Raw genomic sequence first — 6,000 nt, 5'->3', positions numbered from 1 at the left:
TCATGGACACAGCTTTATTGTTGTTTAGAACTAACAAGGGATATGGCACTACCAGGAGCTTGGGAAGCAATAAGGGAATGTGTAAGAGTCACTGAAGACCTGTGTTGTTTGACATGGGCATGGCTGTGTCAAGCACCAAAGTCTCAGACCATAGGAAATTGGTAAATCTATACTGGGGTCTAAGTACAAGTGTCTATGAAGGATTGTCCAGTGTGTGCAAGTAGAAATGTTTACAACTCATCAATGTGTGCAAATCTAGCACCTGCAATTTCCTCCTCCTGCATATCTACTCCCTAAAACTGTTGCCTACAGAGACCCCTACCAAATCTAGCTGAGTCCTTCCCTTTGGGCTTAGAAAATAAGCATGCTGAGGTTGGGTTGCTGCAGTAATTAGTACCATTCCATGACAGTGCACACAGACCACCTGACCACAGCTTCTCTGTGTCCCTATGTCTGTCACTTCTTTAGTGTCTGCCTTTCCCCTCATTAACCCCTTCACTAACCCTAGTCAGATCAAGACAGCAAGTGGTGGAGATCACTACATGGTACAGAAGATAGAAAGCAGCTCGGATCTGGTAAACAGCTGATGGTGGAGGGTGTTTGGGTGTCACATTTAGTTAATGCCTTTTTATAGTTTACATGAGTAGAAGAATGAAGTGCACAGTTACAATAAAATGCAAAGAAGAATGGAAGGCAAAAAATGAAAGGGAAAATATTTAAGTTGGTGTTCAAAATCCCCCTCTCCCTCTATTCCCGTGGACTTGTCTAAGTGCTAGTCATTCTTCTGGAATGGTCTTTTAGCTATGTATGTTGCTTCACATAGTTCCAGGTCTACCTTTCAAACACACAAGGTTACCTAACATTCACCAGAATCCTATAAATCTTTCCATTATATCCACTAGAGCTTGAGCATTTGTCTTTGGAAAGGTGCCAAGTCTAGCCCTAAACTATTTTTTTGAGATAGGGTCTCTACTATTCATCCCAAGATGATCATGGACTTGCAATATCTCTTCTTTCACCTCCCAGGTTCTAAGGTTGCAGGTGTGTGTCACCATGCCCAGTTCTAAGCTGATTTCTTAGGTTTTTGCTAAATCATGTTATCCCTGGTACTCATTACTTGTTCATGTGACATTTCTAAGTCATAGTCCCCGTTTTGCTTTACTTCATACACTTTTATTTCACCCCTGCCAAGCTTTTAACAAGCCTGCTTATGTACTTGTTAGACAGAGATGATATTGGACATACGGAAAAGACCAGAAAGGTGCTGACAGTGTAATGCAAGCATCTACCAACATTCACGAGCTCCTTGGTTTTTATCTACCAGAAAACTACTTATTGACAATGTCTCATATACTGTGCTTCTTATTACACTTGATATGTGTTGCTTCATGTAGAGAGATGAAGTAGGTTGTAGAGTGTCTTTTAAAGTGAAAGTGTTAAGAAGAGGGAGAGACTAACAGATTTCATTGCATCAAACCAGGAGGCTGCTGATAGACTGTGATCACTCACCACTATATGGCAATAGAAAGGAGATAGAAACTTCTCTTTTCATGAGATCTCACTGGATATGCCATTGCAGTGATCATTTCAGATGTCTACACTTTTGACTATTCTGCGCTGGGATTTCTAAGGAATCTTCTCTAATGAGGAGGCAGTATTTAACAGTTGGGGGAAGCAGACACTCAGTATCCAGCGAGTTCATTGTGTCCTCAGTTAACTTTGTATGCCTTATCTTGGTTCTGCACATCACCAGATGTGTGGCTTAGACAGTTTACCTCAACTCTTATTTATAAAAAGAATGCACATATACCTACGTCATAGAGCTTTGTAAGATACTAAAGATAAAATATACTCAAATACTCCTTAATCTTCCCTCTTCTGTTGTCTTTCCTCATTAGACCTGAAGAATTTGAAAGTATTAGGCATGAAAAATAAGGAAAATGTGCTCCTTGTTATAAGGTATTCATCAATACCCTATATTACAGAAAATTTCTTTCCTCAGATGTCAGTTCTTGCTGATATCATAGTGTGGGTTGTTAATTGTATTCTTGGAAGCCTTAACATTGTTTATGTTTTTCTCTGCAAATGTAAAAAAAATCAGATAAATTGTCATTTCTCGATCATGATGAATAGCAACACAATTATGAGATTTAGAACTCTCTGGTTTCAATTTCTCTACATAAGTCAGGAGACCATATTTTTGCAATTTTGAAAAAGAAGTACTTTGTATAGAAAAAAGCTAATTATTCTTTCTCAGTTTCAGCAAGAAGCACGTTTATTACATGTTCAACAAAGTTGTATTCATTTTATCCAAATGAGAAATAGTTGAGGGACTTCATTATATTTGGAGAACATTTCCATCAATCAGAGACTTAGCAGTTACCAAAAAGAATTCCACAATTCATCTTTATATCATGGGTGTGACTTATAATCTCTGTACTAAAAATATTAAATATGAGGGAAAACTGTTCATAAACCTTAATGTTCCTTGGCAGAGAAAAACTGCTTTGTGTTCTTGAAGATATGAGAAATCTAAATGAAACTTACATGCTTGAAATCAGTGCCAGATGCAATACAATTCCAGCACAATTCACTAGCTGCATGGCATATTTCACCATGATTTACTAAAAAGTATTCAACAAATCTATGTTTCACTGAAATCTCAAAAATACAAGTATTTCATTCACAAAACACATGGCTTGGCAGGTTTCCAGAGTAGGAATTTTTCTGGAGGGAAGATAAATTTATTGATTAAAATAAATCAAATCACTGACGGTTTCCTTAGGAAACTTGCAAAACATAATATGTAGAAGCTGACAGCCTCGTGGCTTGAACTGGAACAGAAATCCGAGATATGGCTTTATGTTTATTATCAAACTTTATTAGTGTCATAAGCGGGTATTTAAGACATTTCATATTAACATTTGGAAGAATATACATGTAATTATATACATATATAAATGTATATATATGCTAAGACTGTAAATCTTTGGCATTTTTATTCCAGTTCTACCAAATGCACAGTCATATGGGGTAAGTAATGAGCATTCATGGATGGGATGTATGTAGAATTAACTAGGGACTAATCATGCTGACATTATTTCTTTCTACCCCACATTATAGCTTCCTCCCTGCCCTCTCATTATTCTGGTTACATCTCTGCCTTTAGCGGTTGTTAGGGAGTAGATGTATTCTTTCCCTTAAATTCATGTAGAAGCCTTAATCCACCACAGACCTGTATCTGTAGATGGGCTCTCTAAGGGAGTAAGTTAAGTAAAATCGAAAGGATGGGTCTCTGGCCTGGTCCCATTAGTGTCCTTATGAGGACTCCAGACAACTCTAAACTGTGTTCCAATGAGATCATGTGAGCACACTGAGCTAGTAGTGGTTTACAAGCCAAAAGAAAAGACCATGCTATCAGACCTTACAGTATCCAGAGCTGAAGAAATGCATTAAGATACCCAGTCTGTGGCATTTTGTTATAGCAACTCACAGCAAAGTGACACAGCAATTGCTGACAGCTTTGCTTTTCTCTAAAACCAAAGAATTCTTGAAAGGGATCATCTGCCTTCCACCATGCAAACTTATCAAACTAGGATTTTCGAACACTTGGCCTATCTTCCAGAAGATATTGGATGATGCATGGGTATAATGTGTGTTTAAATAGTAGGATTAAATATGCAATAATGTTTAATCCATTCACATTATTGAATATAAGCAAAAATTTTGAATGTCAGAATATTTTAATAGGTTCATGTTCATAATGTTAATATGTGAAAATTACTGTAAGTTAAGCAATGTGTGCATTAAGTTTGGTCTACAACTAACTCTTGGCTTTGAATAACTAAATAGCTTCAACTGCAGCCTAACTTAAGAGTATGTTAGTGTTCTTATAACATGTTGCTGAGTCTTAGTCATAGTAGTTGACTTTTAGCCAGTCAGTATGACAGCTGATCAGATCATATTTTCATAAGATAAATACCAAGATATGACCAACCACACTATTATATCAGTTTGTTTTCCCTTTTTTAATCTGCAAAGATTGCTTGCTCACTGATGGAACACTCTGAACTTTGACTGGGTTAGAGTACTCCTCTATTCATGAAACAGCTGTTCAAATAAATTTTGCAAAGTTTAATTTTCCTAAGTTTTGTTTAACCTGTTCAAGGCTTTATATTTCGTGTGTGCATGTGCCATATATGTGTGTTCTAATGCACATGTATAGAGTTCAGAAGACAATTCCCAACTGTAGTTCCTTAGCGGATGTCCACTTGTCTTTTGTGGTCATTGGCCTGTAGGCTAGTCGGTCTGTCTGCCTCCTCAGTGCTGGCTGCCACCCCTGGCTTTTAAAATACAGATTTTGAGGATGGAATGAAGTCAGGTTCTCCCGCTTGCTCAGAGAGGTTTTCACTGATCTCCCCCTCAGCCCTGTAGCGTCTTACATAACTATCACAAGAAAATAGGAACATAATCTGATTACAGAACAGTACTTCAGAAAATGGAAGCATTTCTGAAGTGGTCCTACTTCATCCCCGTATCATTGCCTGGATTTACTGTCTTCACATGGTGAAAATTTCTGGTCTTTTCCTCATTTACACGCCTGTAAACCCCTCATAAGGGGCTATATACTATGCTAGCCTGGTAAACAAACTTCAAGTAGAGGTTGCTTGGCTGGATTCGATTCGGTTAACCAGATTGGTAAGTCCCCGGAGAACAGGAATCAGGCTGAGAATTGCATGAGGCCTGGAACACAGTGGACACTCAAATATACGCAAAAAGATAGGAAAGGCGGGGGATTGGGGGGGGGGTGAGGGGAGGCGAGGAAGCGAAGGAAGCGAAGGAAGCAAAGCATTCCTTAAGAGATCATCTACAGTTCTCTGCTGAACTCAGGTGGGCGTCAAAGTCAGCACTTTCCTTAGCCAGGCTCACCAGCACAGGAAAAAAGCGAGGAAAGAACAAAGCTTTTTAAAGAAATAACGCTCGGTCAAAGTGAGAAAAAGGAGAAAAACAAACTAACAAAAAATAAAAACAAAAACCCAATATCCTCCTCCTAGGGGAAGAGCTAAAACAACCCGGATTGTTCCCTAGGCGACCACAGAGCCAGAACGGCCTCAGCTGATTGGCTAAGCCGCCGGAGCCAATTAGAAGGCACGATGTTGGCGGGGTTCTAAGATGGCCGCCGAGCCGCTGTTTCCTCCCCGGTAAGTTCGGCTACGCGCGGCGCGACTTGGCGGCAGGATTCGCGGCGGTCTGTCGGGTTGTGTTCCGAGGCAGTGAGGGCAGCGCAGGAGTCCGGGCGGCTCGTCCTCGCAGATCTTCCGTGCGGACGCCGGGGCAGGCTGAGAAAACTGGGTTTGGGAGGGCCCCGTCGGGCTCCGAGGGCGTCGGAGGTAGCCGTCCCATCCGCGGCGAGCGAGGAGCACGGAAGCGGGCTCCTGGTGCACTCGCCGCGTCTGGATAGCGGTTTCGGCTAAGCAGAGCGAGGCTCGCCACTCGCTCCCCCGCCGGCGTTCTGGTGCGAATTCTGATGCGGCTCGAGAGCTGAACGTGGTGCGGCCTCCCACCCGGCGAGTGCCGCACAGTTCCTGGTTGTCGAGCCCGGCCGAGCGAGAAGGGGTGTGCTTTTTAGAGCCACCCTCTCTGTCTTCAGCTTTGTAAGTATTTGTACAGTGACATGGATTGCATAGTTTAAAATCTTTCCACACAAGGTAGAGAGGGTCTCGGGGAAAAGTGGTTTCCAGGCCTTGGCTGTAAACATTTTTTTATTAAAACTCATCCACCCTTGAAAATAAAAAGCAAAGAAGTTCCGCTTGAGTAAACAGTTGATTTGGAGTAAATCTGAACTCAGGCCCGTGACTTCCCTCGTGTTTTCTGTGTCGTTTTGAGAAAAAGGGACACATTTTCTAACAATAAGACATTTACATTAATATTGATATCTTAAGCCTAAAAGTACATCAGTTAACTAATTCCAACGTTCAGAAACTAAATTACTATGCTCTT

At 40.9% G+C, this 6,000-nt stretch overlaps 1 protein-coding gene across 3 annotated transcripts in view; it reads left to right on the top strand.

Annotated features, from left to right (window-relative positions):
• Positions 1 to 5,143: 5,143 nt before the first annotated feature.
• Positions 5,144 to 6,000, top strand: part of Fam204a (family with sequence similarity 204 member A) — a 58,947-nt gene continuing 58,090 nt past the window's right edge. Inside the window, exon 1 of one of the 3 annotated variants that reach the window (XM_028774567.1) lies at positions 5,144 to 5,654. The gene's annotated coding sequence lies outside the window, so the exon portion shown is untranslated. The remainder of the gene's footprint in view (positions 5,655 to 6,000) is intronic. The other 2 variants (XM_028774577.1, XR_003712318.1) reach the window with 2 other exon arrangements.

Source organism: Grammomys surdaster, unplaced genomic scaffold (assembly GCF_004785775.1).
Source record: "Grammomys surdaster isolate TR1022 unplaced genomic scaffold, NIH_TR_1.0 66, whole genome shotgun sequence".
Classification (NCBI taxonomy): Eukaryota; Metazoa; Chordata; class Mammalia; order Rodentia; family Muridae; genus Grammomys; species Grammomys surdaster.
This window is presented reverse-complemented; position numbering and strand designations above follow the sequence as displayed.